Source organism: Saimiri boliviensis, chromosome Y, assembly GCF_048565385.1.
Source record: "Saimiri boliviensis isolate mSaiBol1 chromosome Y, mSaiBol1.pri, whole genome shotgun sequence".
NCBI lineage: Eukaryota > Metazoa > Chordata > Mammalia > Primates > Cebidae > Saimiri > Saimiri boliviensis.
Window position 1 is genome coordinate 12,347,739 of NC_133471.1, and position 23,700 is coordinate 12,371,438.

General features: G+C 39.6%; 1 long non-coding RNA gene across 1 annotated transcript; it reads left to right on the top strand.

Moving 5' to 3' along the window:
- Nucleotides 1–1,626: 1,626 nt before the first annotated feature.
- Nucleotides 1,627–13,924, top strand: LOC141582975 (uncharacterized). The gene is made up of 3 exons (XR_012515825.1): nt 1,627–1,845; nt 10,172–10,297; nt 13,292–13,924. It is a non-coding gene; the product is annotated as an uncharacterized LOC141582975 (long non-coding RNA).
- The last annotated feature ends 9,776 nt before the right edge of the window (nt 13,925–23,700 follow it).

Below are 23,700 nucleotides of genomic sequence, written 5' to 3' on the forward strand. Positions count from 1 at the left end.
GTTGGGAGACAATCAGCCCAGGCAGGCAGGACTTCAGGCTGGCATATGGAGACCTGACATACCTGTCTTTTTGTATATAGAGAGAAAGAATTAGAGAAGAGGGAGTGAGCACAGATTTCTGGGGATGAGTGTCAATTTTCTTAAGGTTACTTCCTGCCTGACAGGGGACTGTGGGGGTACCTAATATATATATATATATATACATATATATATGGAACTGTGTGGAAGTTCCTTAATGTGAACATTTTGACTACCTAGTGATCATTATTTGCTGTGATATGGTTGGCACTCCTTTGACTACCTTATCACCCTAGAGTTTTTTCATGTTAAGAGGCCATGAAGGCAGAAAAAAAGAAGTAGGTGAGCAATTAAACTTTCTGAGTCAGGAGAGATTCCCATTGTGTTAAGCAATATTGAAGACAATCGTATGTAGTAATCCAGCAGATGAGCCACGTGGCTGCTGAGCACACAGGCCCACTCGCTGCTGTGAGCTTGGACTCCCTCACCATTAGTCTTTTCTTTGTCTGGAGGGAATTATAAGGGCCACTTATTAACCTGTAAGTCATAGAGAGTTAAAGGTGTTTCCCCAAAACACTGAGGACAGAATGAAAAGTGAGGAGTGTTAGCCACAGCTCAGAAGTGCAGAAAAGTCTCTCGATGTGGGTTGTTGGAGAAATGCAGGTCTTTTTTCTTTTGGAAGTCTCCATAGAATGGGGTCAAGGACTCTGCCCATTCTAGGATGAATAATTGGTATATTAGACACACTCAAATATTTATCCCAAGCCTTCATTTAGGGTTCTTAATGAGTTTGTTCAGCCATCACAGTCTCAAATGCTAAGTAGGACTCTGGAATCTCTTCACAGTCCAAATTAGCACTTTTAACGTTGAGTCTCTCATTATTCTCACTTGACATACTGTATGTATCCCACACGCATGCTAATAACACATCGTGATCACTGTTACCTTTGCAACAAGACTTCAATATTACTTAGCCTGTAGGAGTGCACTTCACATGTCCAGACCCAGTTCTGACTCATTCTTCAGCCCTGCATTAGTCAGTGGGTCTAGATTAAACCACGGTGACAAACAACCTCCAAGTTTCAGTGGCTCAAAAATCTTCTTCCTCATTTATTTGCATCTCATCATGGGTGAGTGGTCACTCTGTGCTGTGTCATCCTAACACAGGAATCGAGGATAAAGGAGGTGCCATCAATAAGATCCCCATTGCTATAGAAATGACAAAAGATTCTGGATAGAACTCTGTCTCTGGAGATTTCTCCTGAAAAAGGTCACATATTATCTCTTCTCAAGTGGGCAGCAATAGCCGCCATTTTGTGATCTGTTCAGCCATGTTGTGGTTTGCGTTTAATGTTTCCTGTTGACAAGTTTCATTTTAATGTTTCCTGCCCATACGTTTCAGTTTAATGCTTCCTGTTGACAAGTTTCAATCTTTGTTTCCCCACTGATAAGTTTCAATAATGTTTCAGTTTCTGTTTCCTGCTGGTAAATTTCAGTTTTGAAACTTATGAAGGCCGGAATTTCCCAACTGCAAGCTACCCTTGCCCCGCCTCTCTGCCTGTGCCTATTTAAGCTGTGAGCTTAGCAACAATAAACGAGACTTGATCAGACTCCTGTCTTGTCTCCATTCTTTGCGTCTCCTGCCCATCCATCCCCACTCCCTCCCTTTGAGCTCCTGTTGTTGTCCTGCAGGACAGGACAGTCTGGTGCCCAACGTGGGCTCAAAGTAAGAGGGACATTGTGAGGGGCGTTGTCGAAGCCGGCCGGATTGAAGGTAGAAACCAGAGAAGGATTCACCGCGGGAATCTGCTGCGGCCTTGCTCTCTGGTAAGTGAAGGACGATATTATGGGTCAGGAAATTAGTCAGCATGAGTTGTTTGTAGAAGAACTCAGCAAAGCATTAAAGGCACAAGGAGTAAAGGTGAAAGTTAACTGGTTAATTAAATATTTTGATTATTTTAAGGACGTTTGTCCCTGGTTCCCTCAAGAAGGAACCATATATCAAAGATGTTGGAAAAGAGTAAGGGATGCCCTAAAAGATTATTATGATGTTTTCGGGCTTCAAAAGGTCCCCATAGCTGCTTTCTCATACTGGAATCTGATAAATGAGATCATTACCCAAAAACATGACGATCCAGTCATTGCTAATATCATAACCCAGGGGAAAACTTGCCTGAGGGACTCATGCAAAAATTTGTCCAATAAAAGTCCCCCTTTAAAGAAAGATTCATTAGTTTTGGAAAAACCAGAACCCACAGAGGGCAAGGAGAAAAAGTCAGGGGAAGCTGACTTAATGTCATTTGATAGCAACCCTGGTAAAGAGGAACAAAAACCCCCGGAGAGCGGTGTACCTGTGTGTTCCTTAGAGAAATTTGCTGAACGTGTAGCCTCAGGACTTAAACAAAAATTAGCTAATCCGAAATATCAAAAGAGGATTGTATGGCTAGCCAGTTGAGCCAATAATTCAGAGGACAAAGGCATTGATGAGCGTATCGACTGGGATGATCTTGAGGATGAAGCGGCTCGATACCAAAATTCTGTGATCTGAGTTGGATATATATGAAGGTATTTTGAAAGTTATATTCAAGGCTAACACCTGAGCTTTGCGTAATGTAAATAAGACCTTGTGTTTATGAACTTTCAGCTAAATTGCTTTTTTTTTTTTTCCCTTACATGCCAAGTGATGTTCAGGTTTTGAATGTTTTTGTATCAGTTTTTTTCTTTGTAAATGGCATTAACGTTGTTACTTGAGGTCTTGCTTAATCACTTTTGTTGTCCTGAGGACTTCAATTTACAGTGCATCAGATTTGTGGCTAATTTTGTCTGTAGATAGTCTAGCTTCAGCTGTTTATGGTGATGATACATTTTCATTTATAAATATGTTTGTGGTATAAAAAAAATGAGTATAACCAAGTTTGGCTGGAATTAATATCCCTGGGCACCCTGGAACAGGGTGGTGTATATTTGTGTACAACCTGGCCTCCCTCCCCTGTAGCCATACCTCTGGGATTCTACAAAGTTATTGTAGACTTAAAAGACAGTTTATTTACTATTCCTCTCCATCCAGAGGATTGTAAGCATTTTGCTTTCAGCCTTCCCGCAATTAACTTTAAAGACCCTATGAAGAGATATCAATGGAAGGTTTTGCCTCAGGGCATGGCCAACAGTCCAACCTTATGTAAGTCATATGTGGCCATTGCCATTGCCAAAGTTAGAAAAGATTGGAAGGATGTATACATAATCCATTATATGGATGATATACTTTTAGCAGCAGGAAAAGAGGAGGTGGTCTTGTCCTGTTTCAAAAGTCTACAAACTGCCCTTACTGCTAATGGATTAGTCATCACCCCAGAGAAGTTGGAACTTACTGATCCCTGCACCTACCTAGGATTTCAGTTAAGTGGAACTCGCCTATCGACTCGAAAGGTGCAACTCAGGCTAGACTGTTTAAAAACCCTCAATGATTTTCAAAAAATTATTAGGAGACATAAACTGGCTGTTACCTTATCTAAAATTATGCAAAGCTGATCTCAAGCTACTATAAGGTACATTGGTAGGGGATCCCAGTCCTACTTCTTTAAGACAACTCACCCCTGAAGGAAAATCAGCTATCAATTTAGTTAATTAAGCTATCAATAACCAAACCATCACCTTTTTTGATATTGACAAACCACTCCAATTTATTATATGTTATACCTCATTATCTCCCACAGCTGTGTTCTGGCAAACTGCTCCACTTATGTGGATCCATCTTCCTAATATGCCCACTAAAGTCATTGAACCTTACTACCTTATGGTAGCCAGTCTAATTACCAAAGGAAGAACCCTAGGCAAGGAATATTTCAGACAGGAACCTAGCGACATTGTCCAACCTTATACCAAACAGCAGATCCATTGGCTCATGCAAAATACTGAAGCATGGCCCATTGCACTTGCCTCATATACTGGCAACCTCGATAATCATTATCCTCCCAATAAGCTTGTAGATTTTGCCAACAGACATGATTTCATTTTTCCTAAAAATACCAGACTTCATCCCCTTCCAAATGGAATTACCATTTTCACTGACGGGTCATCCACAGGGCTTGCAGCCTTTGTTACCCCAAACCAAACTATCAGCTTTCAATCCCAATCTTTGTTTGCCCAATTAGCAGTGCTACATGCAGTTATAGCTGCATTTTCCATGTTTCCCAATCATCCTCTCAATGTTTATACAGACAGTGCATACATTGCTACCTCTGTCCCAAAGTTAGAAACAGCCCCATTCATAAAACACACCTCAACCGCTGCAAAACTATTTTCTCAACTACAAAAGCTATTAATTTCCAGAACACAACCTTTCTACATTGGACATTTACATGCTCATTCAGGCTTATCTGGTCCATTAGCCTCTGGAAATGCCAAGGCAGACCTAGCCACCCGTGTTCTGTTAGTTCAACTCCCTAACACCCCTCTAGCTCAAGCACAACATTCACTCAACTTACATCATCTTAATGCTCAATCCTTAAGACTACTCCATCATATAACTAGAGAACAAGCCCGACAAATAGTAAAGTCCTGCACACAATGTGCCCCTCACTTACCAGTCCCACATCTTGGAGTTAACCCTTGAGGCCTCCTACCTAATGCCCTTTGGCAAATGGATGTCACCCACATCCCACAATTTGGAAATCTTAAATATATTCATGTCTGCATTGATATTTGTAGTGCATATATCTTTGCCACTTTACAAACCGAAGAAGCCACAAAACATGTTATTGCTCATCTTTTAACTGCCTTTGCATCCCTGGGGTGTCCACATAAAATCAAAACTGACAAAGGCCTGATTGTGTCAGTACTGCCTTCACTCAATTCTGTACTCACCTAAACATTCAACATGTTATAGGCATCCCGTACAACCCCCAGGGACAAGGCATAGTAGAAAGAGCTCATCTCACCATAAAAACCACTCTAAATAAAATAAAAAAGGGGGAATTGTACCCCCATAACGGATCACCAAAAAAACTTTTATCACACTCCTTATTTATTTTAAATGTTTTAACACTGGATCAAGAAGGACACTCTGCTGCCGATCAACACTGGCATTTTGAATCCAAAAGCCATTATGCATCGGTAATGTGGAAAGATCCCATGACGGGCGCATGGCTTGGCCCGGACCCGGTCCTGATTTGGGGTCGAGGATCGGTGTGCATTTATGCCAAGGAAGCCGATTCGGCCAGGTGGCTTCCCAAGAGACTTGTAAAGCAAGTAGATACCAAAGAATCCGAAAAACCAACTCCACCCAGGGACGACACCGAGCCCTGAGGGTCTTCTATCTTTTTTCTTTTTAGGAGTCAACAACATGATATTATTCATCCAGCAAACTCATGAGCTTCTTAAGATCACAAATTGAGGCCATAAAGATGCAGCCCATTCAGGTCCATTACCACAGTCTGGAAATGGCAGACCTAGAGATGGAGCTTGATTCATAAAACACAAAGGTTATACCTCTCCTCTCAGGTCCCCCGGCGAGCTGAACTGGTTAGCCAACCGGTTAGCAACTGAGGAGCACGAGTAAGGACACTCCACCTAATATAGGGAGGAAAACGTTTTTCCCCTCCCCGTGATGGATAAGAGTTAATGTTCTCTCATGTGGGGTCCTCTGACCTAAGACAGGCACAGTTCCCACAGGCATAAGTACTGCTCAGCCTAATTTCTAAATAAAATAAAAAAGGGGGACCTGTGGGTAGCAATAGCGGCCCTTTTGTGATCTGCTCAGCCATGTTGTGGTTTGCGTTTAATGTTTCCTGTCGACAAGTTTCAGTTTAATGTTTCCTGCTCATAAGTTTCAGTTTAATGCTTCCTGTTATCAAGTTTCAGTCTTTGTCTCCCCACTGGTAAGTTTCAGTAATTTTTCAGTTTATATTTCCCCTGCTGATAAGTTTCAGTAATGTTTCAGTTTCTGTTTCCTACTGATAAGTTTCAGTTTTGAAACTTACGAAGGCCGGAATTTCCCAACTGCAAGCTACCCTTGCCTCACCTCTCTGCCTGAGCCTATTTAAGCTGTGAGCTTAGCAACAATAAACGAGACTTGATCAGACTCCTGTCTTGTCTCCATTATTCGTGTCTCCTGCCCATCCATCCCCACTCCCTCCCTTTGAGCTCCTGTTATTTTCCTGCAGGTCAGGACATTCTCACCTGCAATGGAAAAAAAAAAAAAAAAAGTCATGTGGCCATGCAAAAATTTAAGCAGGTGGGATGGAACACTCAGAATGTGTTCATAAAAAAATGAACTGAAAATATGTGGAGAACAATGTCAATTACTATCATGAATGCCAACATGCATTCCTGACAACCCAGTGCTTCTGTCCTTCACACTTCTTCTGTCTTGCAAAGTATTAGAACTCCTTATCTGAAGCCATACCACTCAGAGGGACTGCAGAATAGATGACATCTCCTTTAGGATGTCCTTAGAGAATTCAAGGAAAAGAAATTAAATGATCAAAAAGTGCTTTTGGGTACAGCTGTTTAGCACTAGAAGGTAAGATTAGAGATCGATTGTAGTGATAATAATAGGGTGTGAGAATTGGGGTCTGGATCAGGGTCTGGGCTGGAAGTATGGTCAGAGGTGGGATCATGGTCAGGGTCAAGATAAAAGTCAAGGTCAAAGTCAGGGTCAGAATTATAGACCAGGGTATGGATCAGGATTTAGGGTCAGGGTCAAAGTCTAGGGAAGGCGTTAGGATTAGAAGCAGAGCTTTGTTCACCTCAGGACCCACCTGAGGAGAGGCTATGGTTTGGAGTACCTGGTAGTGTGTCCACAGTGAAGACCAAAGTTTTGTTCTCCTCAAGTCTGACCTGGGGAGATGTGACTGCAGGTCACATGAGGAAGGTGAGGCAAAAGCTTCCTGCCTGCTCCCCATGTGCAGAGGAAGGAACTCGGACACTGGCTTTATGTTCACATATTATATTCTACAAGTCTTGTTTTCAGAAGCATCCCTTACTTGAGGCTTTGGCTGCTCATCATCGTAGTGTGCCCTATGACAAATATTGTAAGACTTGGGTTTGTTTTTGGGGTGAGGTCTTCATATAGAGAAAGGAGAAATACTTAGAGCCATCATCAGGACAGCTGGGATGAAAGCTGGGTTTGTAAACACTTTTATTCATGTTTTAGTTACTCATTTTTCTTACAGCGTTAAAGTAGTCAAAAAAGGCGTATTAAAAAAATAAAAAGTAGGCGTATTAAAACTTGCAACATTATTTAAATTTAAATATATTATTTGTACCTCAACATTTTTATTTTGTTGAGAAAGTCTAAGGTTAATTGGCAGTATTGTTTTAATAGTACATAGAAAAAATGTGTATTTTACAAATATTAACATCCAACATTACATGTATGAACCCCCAAAATCTGACACAGGAGACATGAAACCAATCATTATGTGTAATACATACATTGTTTCTGTCCAGAAAGGTGAGAAAATTTGAAGAGAAGGCCAAACGGGGGGCTTCCAGATCATAGGTAGATAAAGATGAACGGTTTTATTCTTTTGAGTTTGCTGATTACCCTTTTCAAATGAGGCAATCAGATATGCATTTATCTTGGTGAGCCGATGGGTGGCTTTGGATAGAATGGGAGACAGGTTTGCCCTAAGCAGTTCCCTGCTTGACTTTAGCTTAGTGACTTTGAATCCCCAGGATTTATTTTCTTTTCACCAGGTCAAACATGTTGTCCTATGAGCATCAATTATTCATTGTGTATTTTATTACACAAATAAGGTAGAGACTTTTTTAAAACTATCAACTTCATGACTAGTTAAATGGACAAAATTACATAGAAGTTCAACTAAATTTGGAAACATTCCAGAGTTCGGGTTTCCAATAAGTCTTTGTGATTATTTTAAAGGTAAAGTATTTTTCCCCATAAAACATAGCAACATCTAAAATCACTCATAGGATGTCCTGGTAATTTTGTTTCTCTAGTTTCCTCATTTTCTGCAAAGCCTTATTGAGGAAATAGACTTTGAATATCCTTTTAAACTTTTCTGTTTTAGGAAGTGTTGTGGTGAAAAATTGAATTATCATGGTCACAAGTTCGGTTCACATTCTTTTTTTCTTTAAATATTTTTTTCCCAGTGGCCAATATTTGATTCTGGTGTATTATGGCTAAAAGGTAGATGCTGGAAAAAAATACAGACAAGAAGTATTTGGAATAAGTGATCCAGCCACAATGAGTCCATCAGCCATTGGAACATATACAAAGTCACTCTTGTTAAAATATTTATCCATGAATTGAAATAGAATCTTTAAGGTTATTATTATTTATTTTTCCTGGTCTAAGGTGAACAGAATTTTAGAGAATGAAACCAGGACACATCCACAGCACAAGAAAAAAATGTGAAAAATAAGTTTACACATATGTAAAGTACATACTCCCGGAGTGAGGTGTTAGCTCCACCTTCTTGATGGCTGACTGTCTACATTAAGTATTTGGAATTCTTTTGCAAAGGAGATTTCTATTCAACTCCATTTGCTTATTCACCTACACATACAAATGGAGACACCTAGTTAATTACTTGAAGCTTTAGTTAGTATTAAGCACTGCAGCATTATGTTGAACAGTTCATTCCTGTGTTGGCCAGCATAGCTCTTTTTATTAACTCCAATTTTCCTTCAACATATTTCAGGGTTTTTTTTAGTACTTATTTACTTTCTGATACGTCAAGATTTTCTTGTCTCATATAATTACTGTCCAGTTCTAGCATCAGACATTTCTTCAAGGAGCCTGATTTCTTTCAGAATGGTAGGAAAACTTATATCTGGCTGCTGAGTTAGCACATTGTGTCTTGTCTCTCATTAGCAATGCTAGGAAGTATGTGTGTGTGTATCAGCTACCTACACACACTTAGTTAGGAAGGTTTTGATGTGGAACTGTATGTATCTGTATTAAACTAAACACAAGTTTATGTTGATGTCTTCACCTCTGTCCTACTATCACATGAGTCTTTCTACCCTTCTCCACTTGCTAATTTATAACTTCCCACTTCAACACTGAGGGATCTGGTTCCTACTATCTGCGACTTATATAACTCATTGTTTGATTCCAGATACCGATAATGTGGTTTTACAATTGCTCACCATTATCTCTGTTGGAAATAGCTTTATAAAATGGAATCCAATGTTGAAGTATAGTTTATTTTCCTTCAGCCTACAGATTCTATTCATTGTTAAAGAGACTTAGGTCAGCACCGTTTTCCCTACACCTTCAGAGAGTTGTTTCCCACATTTGTGTCTTAGTCCAATTTGTACTTCTGTAACACAATACCTGAGGCAGGGTAATTTGTAAGTAAAGAAGGTTCATTTGGCTCACAATGCTGGTGGTTGGAATGTCTGAAATTGGGCAGTTGCATCTGGTGGGGCCTCAGTCTTTTTCACCTCATGGTGGAAAGTGGAAGTGGAGCAAGTGGTGTAGCAGAGATCACAGCAAGAGTGAAAGCACAGGGGAAGCCAAGAAAGCAAGACTCTTTTTGACAATCTACTCTTGCAGGGATTAATCCATTCCTGTGAGAACAGACAGAACTCACCCCCATGGGAGGGCATTAATCTATTCATAAGGAATCAATCTCCATAATCCAAAGCCCTTCCACTAGGCCTCACCTCCCCACACTGCCAACTTGAGGGTCAAATTTCCACATGAGTTTTTTTCAGGGACAAACAACATCCAAACCATTGTAATTTGTAACATAGTTAAATTATTTTTCACATTATGGATTCTGTGCTGGGATACTCGACACCCTGAAAAATATTATTTAATTTGAATGGAGTTTGATTTATCCATTTAGCTGTAAAATTCTTCATTTTTTGACAAATGGATAGTGGCCAGTATATACTATTAAAGTATCATATGGAACACCTCAAACCCCAACCCCACACAGCCAATGGCTTCCCATCTGTGTAGTTTCCCTTCTCTGGAATCTCATTAAATGAGGTCATGCTGTGTGGATTCTCCTCACACTGTCTTCTTCCACTTAGCTATGTGCATGAAAGATCACTCATGTCTTCGTGTGAGTTTATAGCTTTTTCCTTTCTATGGCAAAATAGTATTCCATTGCATAAATGTATTGTAATTTGGTTATGCATTTCAGGGACCAAACCTTCCTCTTCTTTGTTCCAGGGTTGGAAGCCTTCAAGTTATCTGACAATAGATACATTAATAAGGGAGACAATGCTTGGTTGCTTGTTCCACATGTATCATCGTGTGACAAAATTCATCAGATGGCAGGATCCAGTTTACAAAGAGGTAAAAATAGCCCAAAGAAAATTAACAAGACTAGAATCTGATATCCCACAAGGGCTATAGTTTTCCTATTAAAAAATAAAATTTAGACAGGAACTGGATCTATGGCCAAGGCTGGAGTGCAGTGGTGCAGACTCAGCTCACTTCACCCTCTATCTCCTGGGTACAAGAAAGCCTCCCTCCTCGGCCTCCTGATTAGCTGGGACCACAGGCACATGCCATCATGCCCAGCTAATTTTTGTATTGTTAGTAGAGATGCGGTTTTGCCATGTTGCCCAGGCTGGTTTTGAACTCTTGGCCTCCCAAAGTGCTAGAATTGCAGGCATGTGCCACCATGCCTGGTTGAGTTATAGATTTTCATTGAAACACAAAATTTCTCTTGGTAGTAACCATCATTTTTGATCATAGATAATCAAAGATTATTCTTGTTTTAAAAATAAGTCTAGCTTTGTTAGATTTTGCCTGATTATTTATGTAAGTGCAGGAAGAAAAGGAGCTGACCACATAGATGCTTTCAAGCTTCTTTGCTGCAGGTTTTCCTACAGAATCTCAGATTGACATTTTAAAGGCCTCATTGAGGCTAAAAGCCAAGCCAAGAACGTACTATCAAATTTCAGCTGCCGTCCTAAGAGTTTTGAGTGGATTCCTTTCTTCTTGAGGCTCCCAAACTATCCCCAAAATTCTGGGCCTACAAGAAAGGACTTTTCTTACAACCTGTAAGGATGTGAATCCTGTAATCTCGGTATCACGCTGGCCTTTCTCAGACTGCTTTGTAAGGATTGGGTCCATAAAAATCAACCTTAGTTCCTTAACATTGCTGGTCATAACTAATCTTAGGTACACTATTGCTAAATATAATATTCCAGTAAAAGCCTTGATAATATAAACAAAATTTCCAATTATATCCTGTTCTAAGGTGAACAGATTCTTATTGGACTTCTGCTAACAACTATATTGTCATGAAAATTAGAGTGTTCAGTAAGAATTTCAAAATTCTGGAGAAATTGGTCAAGAAAAAAGAGAAATGCTTCATTTCTATTTAAATAAATGTAATCTACTAAATTGTTGTGAGTTATAGTTATCTTAAGAGAGCTTTCTTAAATCCAGAAACTATAACATTAAAGAACCAGCAATGCTCAAAAGAAGCTATAAAATTATCATTAATTTTCATCAGTTTATTCAGTGCCCTGTACTCAATTCCAGTCTTGCTGAATCTTGGTTTAGCAGTTTCATGTACCCATCAGTTTCTCAACTAGCCTTCTGGAAGCTTCACTGAATCAAGTGTATAATCTTAAAGTTATTTGAGCAAAATCTTCAGAAACCTGTAACCAGAGTACCAATCATAGTCTTTTCTGTGAGTCTCAGAAGGAGTCCTGTGTTGGAGACCAACATTCTGATCCACAGCTGATTGCAGGAGCTTTTAGGAAAGCATCAGGCCTAAATAATATCTAAATGACAAAGAGCATGAAATTACTATGACAAAAGATCTGATGAGAGTTCATTATACCAGAGCTGACAAGGATATTCAATTTTGTCGGTGGCATATGACATTTAAAATAATAATTGAAAATATGACTCATAATACTATATCACCACATACCATGAATAAGGAAGACACAAATTTCCAGGGATTTAATATATTTTCTGAAAACATAACATTTTGCCAATTCAAATATAACACAGGGAAGGTTAGATATCTCTTTTTACCTTTGTATTTGGTATAGTTTTTCTTATAAAAAAATACAACGTACTTTATTTGCATACCTTGCCCTACATTTTCTGCATACTTTGCATAGAGTTTCTAGTTATTCTATCAGTTCTAGTAATTTTATTTATGTATAGATTATATTTTTAACACTTACTAATCTTTATTTTCCTTAGTAAACTAGGAAGTAGAAAATTTTAAATTGTCATATATTAACATTTTATAATAGATTTGAAAATGTATGAGTATATGATCTCCCAATATCTAGAGTGATGTTTCCACATAGTACAATTTCTCAGCGTTGTGAAAAAAAAAAAAAAAAAAAAAAAGGTTTATTAACAGGCCAAAATATATTTTTTCTCTCTGTAGAAATAGGGGTACAAAAGTATATATAAAATTGAATTAGTTATGTTTGGTAATTAATGTTTTAGTATTGTAACTTATTTATAAATGATCTAGATATTTAATGCAAATCTTTTAATTAGCTTAACTTTAGTACTTTGGAAACTATTATTAGGCAGATTTACTGTAAAAATTATTATTGAAATAATAATTTTTGTAAGAATAACAACTTAATTAGAATCAATCTATAAGGGTTAAGATTTTAAGTATCTAATAAGTATAATATTAGCTTGTTTGAGTAGAACTCAAGAAGAATAAAAATTTATGTTTGTTTTATATTTAATAGTGATAGTTCTGAAGGCATAGTTGTTTTATTACACCAAAAATATTAAATTGGTCTTATTTAACTATATTTTATGTAAATCGTGTTAACTTGAAAAACATTTTTATCAATTTCTATATTTCTAGGAGTTTGGGAAATATTTATGTATAAACACTTATTTTCTTTTTTCAAGCTAAGTTAGAATAGAGCATTTTTAGAGGATTTTATAAATGAATTTTGCATTGCTATCTGGTGTTAAGAAAATATCACATATACATAACATACATTAATAGGCAAAAAACACAAATAGAGATCTCATAGGTTTCATTCTAAAATTTTAGCCATGAATCAGGCATACGTATTCTCATGGTTAATTTTAGATACCTGGTTGATTGGGTTAAGAGACACGTAACTGGTAAACCACAGTCTCAATATTTCTACTCATTTGATTACAAGTTTTCTCGTATCGAAACTAATTAACAAAATGACAATTTCTAGGACTTCTGTAGGAGAGTATAGAAGGTATTTTGAACTTTGTAATACTGTCAACTGAAGAATGATGAGGTTGATAAATTTGGAATGGAGTGATTTCATTTATTACATTTTTATTTATTTTTGTTTTTTGCAGAAGGTGTTTCACTCTCGTCCAGGCTTGAGTACAATGGTGTGATCTTGGCTCACTGCAACCTCCACCTCCTGGGTTCAAGCAGTTCTCCTTCCTCAGCCTCTCAATTATTTGGGATTACAGATGTCCGTCACCAAGCCTGGCTATTTGTTTGTATTTTTAGAAGAGACAGGGTTTCACCATGTTGACCAGGCTGGTCTCAAACTCCAGAACTCAGGTGATTCACCAACTTTGGCTCCCGAAGATGGGACGTATAGACTCCAGCCAGAAGCCAGAAGCAGACACTTTAAGAGAGAGATAAAGAAAACAGAAATTTATGCTGAGTGGCATGGTCAAATACAAATATATAATAAGCTCTAGAAGGAGTCATGAATATTTATAAAAGGAGAAATGAGTGCAGTCGCAGTTGAGTTTCTTACTTCCTCATGGGTCCCATGTACAATGGGTGATCTTTTATCAGGCAAGAAAGGAAAGGCAGCTTCAGGCAGATGGTTGATATCAGTGGGGGAGTCTTTTGAAGGGGCTGATTTCTCTTAAATCCTTTGGTTAGGTGTCTGTTCAGATTTCTGTGCATCTTTAACTGGGCTGCTTTACTTGGTTTTAAGATATTTTTATATATTGAATACAAATTCTTAGATCTGTATTTTGCAAATAGTTTCTTACAATATGTGGCTTGTGTTTTTATTCCCTTAACAAGATCTTTTCCAGAGTATACACTTTTAATATTAAAAAAATCCACCTAATTCTTTCTTTGGTGTGTATTGACAGTTTGTGTGGTTTGTTAAAATTCATTACTGAACCCAAGAGCAGATAACTTTTGTTCTGTTTTCTTCTGGAAATTGTATGGTTTTGTTTTTTAGTGTAAGGATTATTTTGACTGATTATTTGTATAAGTTGCAAAGTTTTCATCTACATTCATTTTATTTCCTATGGTTTCCAATGAATTGTTTCTTCACTTATTTTGGTAAAGACACATGATAGTAGGCTCTGTTATAGTCGGTAGATAGCTAGACATGAACATGATGGAGACGGAATCTCACTCTGTCACTGAGGCTGGAGTGCAGTGGCACGATCTCAGCTCACTGCAACTTCCGCCTCGGTGCTTAAAGAGATTCTTCTGACTCAGCCTCCCAAGTAGCTGGGAGTACAGGCACACACCACCACACCTGGCTAATTTTTGTGTGTGTGTTTGTAGTAGAGACAGTGTTTAACCATATTGGCCAGGATGGTTTGAACGCCTGACTTAATGATTTGCCCACCTCGGCCTCCCAAAATGCTGGGATTACAGGTGTGAACCACTGTACCCAGCGAGAAGATTGTTTCATAATGATAAATGGGTAAATTCATCAGGTGTCAGGGGTTTTAGGGTTTAAAGTTGGGGATTAGGGATTCACAGTTGAGAATCTAGGAGTTAAGTTTTGGGCTTCCTCTGGAGTCTACATGGTGTCAGAATAAAAAGAAATGAAATACTTCAGGCTTCATTCTATTTCAGATTCTGATCTTCGGTCTGCCTGTTAGACACACATTTTTAGTCTTCGAATCAGCTGCTACATACATTCTAGGATTTATAGCAGTGGGAGAGACAAGATGCTTTCTCCATCTTGCCCAGAACTTGAACCCCAGTGCAAAATAATCCTAACCTCAAAACTCAGTGCCATAAAACAATTACAGTGTTTTATTTCCTGAGGTTCAGGTTCAGGTGTCAGGTTTGGGATTGGGAAGTTGAGTTCAGGTTAGGGTTCGAGTTAAGCCTGAGCATCTGTTTTAGAATTAGTGCCGACATCAGGGATTGGGTTGGGATTATTGTTGGGGTTTGGATTCATGCTCAGATTGAAGGTTTTTATTTGTTTGTTTCTTTTTAGATGAAGTCTTGCTCTATTGCCCACGCTGGAGTGCAGTGGCATGATGTTGGCTTACCACAGCCTCCACCTCCCGGATTCAAGCACTTCTTCTCAACCTCACGCACAGCCATGCCCAGCTAATTTTTGTATTTTTAGTGGAGTCAGGCTTTCACCATCTTGGCCAGGCTGGCCTCAAACTCCTGACCTCAAGTGATCCACTCGCCTTGACCTTCCAAAGTGCTGGGATTATAGGCATGAGCCCCCGCAGCCGGTCAGATTAAAGGTTTTGAATTGGAATCAAGTTCAAATTTAGGATTGAAATCATAGTCAGGGTATACGTTAAGTTTAGGATTGGTTGGGTTACAGGCATGGGTTCAGGTTTAGGGGTTTTGGTAAGATTCTAGCTCAGGTTTGAATTTAGGCCTGGAGTGTAGGGGTTCCATTTCGGGTTAAGACTCTAGCTCAGTTTTATGGCTTAAGAATTTGGGTTCGAGTCTGGGTTAGATTTTGAGTTTAGAATTTAGGTTTATATTTATGGTTAGAGTTTATGGTATAAGTTTTGGGTTAGGGTTAGTGTGGATGTTGAGACTGAGTTTTTGGCTTAATTTGAAATGTGGTTTGGGCTCAGGCTTGTACTCTGACGAGTTTGATTTTCGGGTTTATGGATGCACACTTGCATTCTGGTTCAGGTTCAGAGTTTGGATTTGTATTTGGGTTTAGGATTTGTGGTTGGGTGAAGGAACATGATTGAAATGAGGTTTGGTTCTGGGCTAGAGCTGAGGCTGAGATTTCAGGTTGGGGTTTGGTTCAGTTTGAGGTCTGCGTTGAAGCTCGGACTCTGAATCCAGTTCATGATAGGGCTCTGATCAGAGCTCAGTTTGGGCTAGAGCTTGGCCTATGACTGAGATTCAGGTTAGGGAAGAGGATTAGGATGGAGCTAGGTGCAGGATAGTTCTCCAGATATCCTTGGACAATCCCAGTTCTCCTCTTTTCTAGTAATTCTCAAGAATAATTATAAAATGTCTGGGAATGCAACACCCTGAGATAAGAAGAACCAATTGGAACAGCCCAGGCTTCGTTCCAGTTCCCCTCACCCAGAACAGGATGTCATAGAACACTTTAAACAAGTAGTTTCTGTACTCACCAGAGTATACACTCCAGAGCAGACAGCTTTCTAGGAACCTTCAGTTGCAGTGCAAGTGAGGCACACACAGGCAGGACTCTATCTATCTGTCATGAGCAGCTTTCCTGAGCCTTGGGGGACTGGCTCACAGTAAATCCTAGGCTTCTGTTTTCCCTTGCTGTCTATTTATAATTAATAAATGTGCTTCATATAACTTGTGTCACCAGACCCAGACAAGCTGGTAAGCAGTGCACAGTGAACCTGCTTTATACTAGCTTAAGATGTGGGCTGAAAATGGTAATAGGATTGGGATTTGCTGGGTTTGGATTCTAGTTCAGGTTCAGATTTGGATTTAGGGTTTTCATGTTCAGGTTCAGGCTCTGACTTGTGTTTGGAGTTTAGTGGTTTGGGTTCAATGTTCAGTTCTGAATGCAGATTTACAATTTAGGGTTTGGGTTCAGGATTATAATTTAGATTTGAAGTCAGTGTTGGAGTGATTCACATTTGGGCATGAGCTCTCACTCAGGTAACTTTTAAATATTATGCCTGTGGTCTCACTGTCATTTGGTATCAGAGTTCAAGTGCAAATTTGATTGGAGTTTGGTTTTGGATTACAGTTAGTGTAAGGGTTGAGTTCAGAGTTTAAGTTGTGGTTTCAGTTTAAGTTTAGATTGGATTTACAGTTTGGGCATGGGCTTGGACTCAGACTCTGTCAATAGTTTTATGTTTAGGGATTTAAGCTTGGGTATGAATTCAGGTTAGAGTCTATATTTGGCTCCAGATCAGACTCAGGACATGGGTCAGGTATTGGGTACATGATTGGACTAGAGCTCTAGGTTTGGTTGTGGGGTTGTGTCTGGGTTTAGAATGTGGTTCAGCTTAGAGTTTTGGGCTTAGGTTTGTTCTAGTGCTCTGCTTAGACTGGAGTTGGTGCCATGGATGGGGATGGGATTTGGGCTGGTGTTGAGGCTGAGTTTGATTTTGGGACTATGGGAAAGGTTGAAGTTGAGGTTAGCGTTGGGATCAGGATTTGGGTAAAGAATAAGGTCCGGGTTTGGAATAAAGTCAGGATACGATCCCTCAGCCTGGATCTAGCCTCAGTCCTGGTTTCAGGGTTTGGGTTTTGAATTCAGGTTAGTGGTCAGGTGCAGTGTTCTAGTTAGGTTTGCAGTTTGAGTTTAGGGTTAGAGTACCAGTTTGAGTTTGGGTTCATGCTTAGGCCTTTCAGGGGCCTTTTGAGATCAGAGTGTAGTTCATGCATAGGGTTTAGTTTTTGGTTTGGTTTTAGAATTCAGGCTTGGACTAAAGTGTAGCTAGGTTCCAGTTAGGTTCAGGATTTAGGAGGTCAATTTTAGTTTCAGGTTCAGAGTTTGGATTGCAGTTCACATTCATGCCCAGACTTGGTCTCTGACTTCATTTAAATATTTTGGCTAAGGCCTTTGGATTAGGATTTTGATTGGGGTTCAGGTTTTGTCTTTAAGTATGAGTTAGGCTTTAATGTTTAGAGTTTGAGCAAGTTATGCTTTAATTTCAGTTTGGATTTAGGTCGTATTTCATGTTTAGGACTTTAGTTTGGTGTCGTTGTGGTTGGGAACAGGGTTTGGAACACAGGCAGGAGTCAACTCCCAGGTTGGAGTCAGGATTGTGGTTGGGATTCAGGTTGCTGTTTGGTTCAGAATGGGTTCTGGGATTTGGCTTTGGCTCAAGCTCAGGCTTATGTCTAGCTTGGAGGCTGAAGCTCTGACTGTTGTTGGGTCTGGGATTGATGTCAAGTGTGGGTGTGGGGTGTGAGGGTTAGGTTTGGGTTTAGGTTTGGGCTTTGGATTATTGGATTTGAATTGGGTTTGCTATGATGCTCAGGCTTGAGTTCTGACTTGGCTTGGTTTTAGGGTTTAGGGATTCCAGCTTGGGTTCAGGCTTTAGAAATTTGAGTTCAGTTCTAGTTCAGGTTTGTGTTTATGGGTTTAGATCGGATGTTGAGGTTGGAGATTATGGTTTTAAAAATTTAGGGTTGGGTATGTGGTAGGGTTAGGAACAGTTGGGTAAAGAGTTTGAGTCAGGATCGATTTAGGAATTGGGGTAAGGGTTTGGACTCAGTCCTCAGGCTAGGGCTTGGCATGGGCTGGAGATGGGTCTGTGACTTGGCCCGTTCTGTGAATGGACTGGGGCTAAGGCTTAGCCTGGATTTGGGATAGGGTTCAGGTTGTGAGTAGGGTCTTGTTTCTGATTGTGGCTGGATTAGGGTTGTGTTTGAGGGCAAAATTTGGGATTGGAATTCCAGCAGGAGTATTGATCAGGATTCAGCTAAAGCTGTGATTCAGGCTTGGTTTTGGCTTTTAAGGATATGAGTTCTTGTTCAAGTTTAGAGTTTGGTTCCTGGTTCACGTTTAGGATTAAGTTTTAGGGTTAAATTTCAGGTTCAGATTCTGGTTGAGCGTTGCCTATGGGTTTGAGTTGGCTTTATGGTTTAAGGTTCATGTTTGTGTTCTTTTCTGGATTTGTCTTTAGGGTTTAGATGTGAGGTCTGAGTAGGAGTCAAGTATGATTTTAAAGTTTAGGGTTGGTCTTGTGATCAGGGTTGTTTTTGTTGTAATGTCTAGGTTCAGGCTCAGATTTATGCCAGGTCTGAGGCTAGGGCTTGGCTTGGGTTCTGTTAGGGTTAGGATTTGGGTGCTGGTTTTGACTTAATCTTGGGCTAGAATTGAGTTGGGGCTGCTTTGGATTATTGTGATTATGTCCTGGAACCCCAAATTCAAACTCATTTACCCAGTCCACAGCTGAGGCCAAACACTGAGACACCAGTTCTTGGAGATAGAGGAAGGTTTATTAGATTTTGCCAAAGCAATAAGATGAGAGAGCAAGATCTGTCAAATCTGCCTTAACAAAAAGATGCAACAAGGAGTTTTTATGCATCTAGGGAATAAGAGAGGGGTTGTTTCAGAAAACTGACGGGGAAGTCTATTTTCTTCAATCTCAGGTAACACCTTGAACAACCAGACTTCTGGGCATCAGCAGCTGGTCCCAATGTCCCTCTAAACATCCATTCAGTCTGCCTTGTGTGTGTGTGTGTGTGTGTGTGTGTGTGTGTGTGTGTGTGTGTCCCTGAAGTTATCTCCTCCTGCTTGACAAAGAAGTAATGTTGTACTGGACCGAGCACAGAGGGTCAACACCAAGACAAAAGTATGCCAAATTGCAGGGTTTATTGTTGCAGGTGGCCACAGAGGACTCGCGTCTCTCCAACACATGACCAGGGAAAAGGAGGATGTCAATACTTTTTATACCTAAAAAGTCACCTTGGGAGTGGGGGTGAGAGTGTGGAGTGGGGTGTAGAGGTGAAGGTATTCAGACATTCTGAGGGCCAGGTGATTCCGTAAACCACTTCCAGGGCAGGGAGGGGGGTGTGGATCTCCAGACATTCTGAGGGCTAGGAGACTTGTTGTCACTTTGATTGTTACCTAAGTGGCTTATGAAAGTCAAGATAAGCGTTAGTTTGCACATTGTCTGAGTTAATGTAGAAATAACATATTTTAGTCAATTATTACAAGCTGCAGGGATGGAATTAGATAGGGATGCTTATTCTGGTTATTACCGGTAAACAAAGACTAGCAACTCTGGCAGTTACTGATAAGCAGCTTTACCATTTGCATTTTGCAAAGTAAACTAGCAGTTGTATTTACAGAGGCCAAGGCCCACAGTTATTGTGAGGAGAATGGGACAGCCTTTACAACTTATTTTACAAAAGCTTTTTCCTTTATAAAATGGCATTGCTCAGGTTCTAACTTTAGGCTACCTGTGCTACAGTAATATATCAGCAGTTTATAATCATAATGTGGAAAAAAGAAATAATGGACAAAAAAGTAAATAGTTAACATGTGTAAGCAATAGTCTGATCAGAATTTTTATTATTTCAATCACTATAATACTGGGATGCTAAAATCTCAAGGGGCCTGATTACAGTTGCATTAGGGTGTCATGAGGCCAAACTTGGGAATAGCATTGGCCTTGATATAGACTGGTGTTTTGGTTCAGGCTTGGACTCTTACTTTGGCTTGATTTTAGGGTTCAAATGTTAAGATTCCGGTTTTGACTTATATTCAGTGTTTGACTTTTAGTTGGGATTTGGAATAAGAGTTAGTATTAGGATGGGCTTGGATTTTGGCTTGTTTGTCAAGTCGAGGTTAGAATTGGGTTTCTGGGGCTTAGTTTTAGGGTTTAGGGGTTCAAGTACATTTTCTGGTTCACATGTAATTGTAGTGTTGTGGGATTTTGATGGGGTTCCCATTTGGATTTGATTGGGGCTCGTGGTTGGGTTTGAACTTGGTCTCTCACTTATGCTCAGTTTCAGTGCAGAGGGGAGTTAGTGTGTTTGTTCAGGTTTAATGTTTCAGATATCAGAGCCAAGATCACAGTGGTAGGGGACAGACTTAGCCCAGAGTAGGGCAGATGTCAGAGCACAGGGGGCAGGGGTCCTGAGCTTAAAGGCTGGTGCTGCTCTGGAGTTACAGCAAAGAACCTGGACCCATATGGCAAAGTTGTGGAAAGAAAAGGCTGAGCCACATGAACATAGGCAAAGGCCTGAGCTTCAGGCCCAGAGTGAGAAGTTTTGTCCTTAGATGGAGGAGCAGTGGGTGAAGCTGGGAACAAAAGAAGGAGCCATTCCCCCAGAGGGCAGAGCTACAGGCCCAGATGTCATTATTATGGTTAAGGGCTTGATTTTGTGTTAGTTTGGGATTCATGTTTGTAGTTAAGATTAGAGGTACAGTAATGATTGTAATTGGATTTAGGACTGAGTTTGGGTTTGAGTTTGGGGTGTGGTATTGTTCAGATGACTGGGTTTGGGTCCTGACTTAAGCTTGGTTTTAAAGTCTAGGAGTTTGTACTCGGGAGTTATTCAGCTTCAATGTTTGGCTTCAGGTTTAACTTGGGTTTAGAGCTTAGGTTTTGGGTCAGGTTACATTTGTTTTAAAGTTTGAGTTTGTGTTCAGTTCTGGTTAAGGATTTTGGCTTTGTATATGGGTCAGGGGTCAGGTCGTAATGTGTTTGGAATTCAGAGTTTGGGTTTGAGTTCAAGTTTGGGATCAAAGTTTATGACAAGGGTTAGGGTTGGAATTGGAATTGGAGCTTCATTCAGATTTAGATTACAGTTTATGTCCTGGCCTGTGCATAGGCTCTGACTGAAGCTTGACTTCTGAGTTTAGGGGTTTGAATCAGGATGTTTGTTCATGTTCATAATTCACCTTCTGGTTCAAGTTCAGGTTGGTAATGGTGTTATGGTTGGGATCAGTATTGGTGTCAGTATCTGATTGGAATCTGTTTGGGATTTGGGATTAGACTCTGACTTGGGCTGGGTTTTTAGGGTATAGGACTTTGGCCTCAATTGGATTACGGTTTAGTGTTTAGGACTAGGGTTCAGATGTGGATAGAATTTGTGGTTTTGTATTCGAGTCAAGTTTATGATTGAGAAATAGGTTGCACGAAGAGTTTAGGATTGTGGTTGGGACTTGGGCTTAGGCTCAGGATAGGTTTTAGTGGTTACAGTTGGATCCTAGTTTACATTTAGATTAAGTGTCAAGATTTCTGGATTTGGGTCCAGGTATAGGTATGGTTTTATAAGAGTGAAATGGCAAAAAATAAAAATAAAAAATAAATAAACTAATGTAACTAATTCTATTTTTGTTTAAGGGGCCTTTACACATTCCAGCCCATAGGCTAGGATAATTTTAGAACACTGAGATAATATGGAAAAACAGCAATCACGTAGCTTTTAAAACAAACTCTGGAATTAAAGAAAATACATGTAAACAACTAACTGTTTTGTTAAAGATATATAGGTGCATTTTGACCTGACCAAAGACTAAGAATTTCCCAAATTCCTTGGGTCCTCACTGGCACCCAGATATCTGAAGTTGTTGGGCCCTTCTGGATCCCAACTCTTTCCTCTACCCTTTGTCTTTAACATAAAAGGAAACTAAAATTTGTGGTGACTTGAGATGGTACTTTAGGATGCTAGCATGTCATCTTCTAGGTTTGCCGGCTTTCTTAATAAACGTGCTTTTTCCTCTCACCAACTCCTGTATCTTGAATTTTGTCTCAAGTAGCTAGCAGCTGAACCTGGGGTCAGTTAAAATTTCAGGGTACGGGCTCAAATTCTGGTTTATGACTTATGGTACGTGTTACCACTAGGGTTAGGGTGAAATTGATGTTGAGTTTCACTTTGGGATGATATTGAGTTTTGATTATGTTTTTGGATTTAGCCTTATGCTTAGCTAGTGCTAAGAATAAGGTAAGAGGTACACTCGAGTTGAACTGGGGAATATTGTGTTAGGGTTAGAATCAGAGGTCAGGGTCAGGTTAAAGGTCAGGATCAAAAATTGGGTCAGGGTCAGGGTTGGGGTTAGAAATGTGGGTTGGGGTTGGCATCTGGGTCTGGCTTGGGGTTTAGATTGGGATCGAGGTCAGGATTTGGTCAGGGTCAGTGTCAATATAGGGATAAGTTTAGAGGTTAGGATTAGGTTCCGGATAAGTGTTGGGATAAGGATCATTATCACATTTTTCTCATTACTTTAGCTTTGTAATAAGTGTTGGGGTACAGATGTGTGTGGCCTTCAAGTTTTGGTTTATTCAATGTTGTCTATTACAGGTTTAGAAACAGTTTTCTGGGAATTTAATTGAGATTAAACTCAATGTATAAATCAACTTTGAAAGAATTGTTATCTTAACTATGTCTAGTTACTAATGGTGAATAAGAACTATCTCTCCATTTATTTATATATTGTTTCTTTCAACTGTGTTTCCAGGTGGTATGAATGCATATGTGTAGCTTTTAAAAAAAATGTATACTTAAGAACTTTAATTTTTAGACTTTTTGTTGTAAATGATATAGATTTTTTCTTTATTATTATTTTTTAATGCATTTTAGGTTTTGGGTTGCATGTGAAGAACATGCAAGATTATTGCATAGGTACACACATGGCAGTGTGATTTGCTCCCTTCCTCCCCATCACCTATATCTGGCATTTCTCCCCATGCTGTCTGCCCCAACTACCCACCCACACTGTCCCTCCCCTATTTCCCCCAGCAGACCCCAGTGTGTAGTGCTCCCCTCCCTGTGTCCATGTGTTCAAACCTCACCTATAAGTGAGAACATGCAGTGTTTGATTGTCTGTTCTGTGTCAGTTTGCTGAGAATGATGGTTTCCAGATTCATCCATGTCCCTACAAAGGACATGAACTCATCGTTTTTTTGTGTGTGTTTTGTTTTGTTTTGTTTTGTTTTTTTACAGTTTACCCATCTGACGAAGGGCTGATATCCAGAATTTACAAATAATTAAAACAGAATTACAAGAAAAAAACAAACAATCCCATTCAAAAGTGGGCAAAGGATATGAACAGACACTTTACAAATGACATAGATATTTTTAAATACCATATTCCAGTTTTAAAACTCCG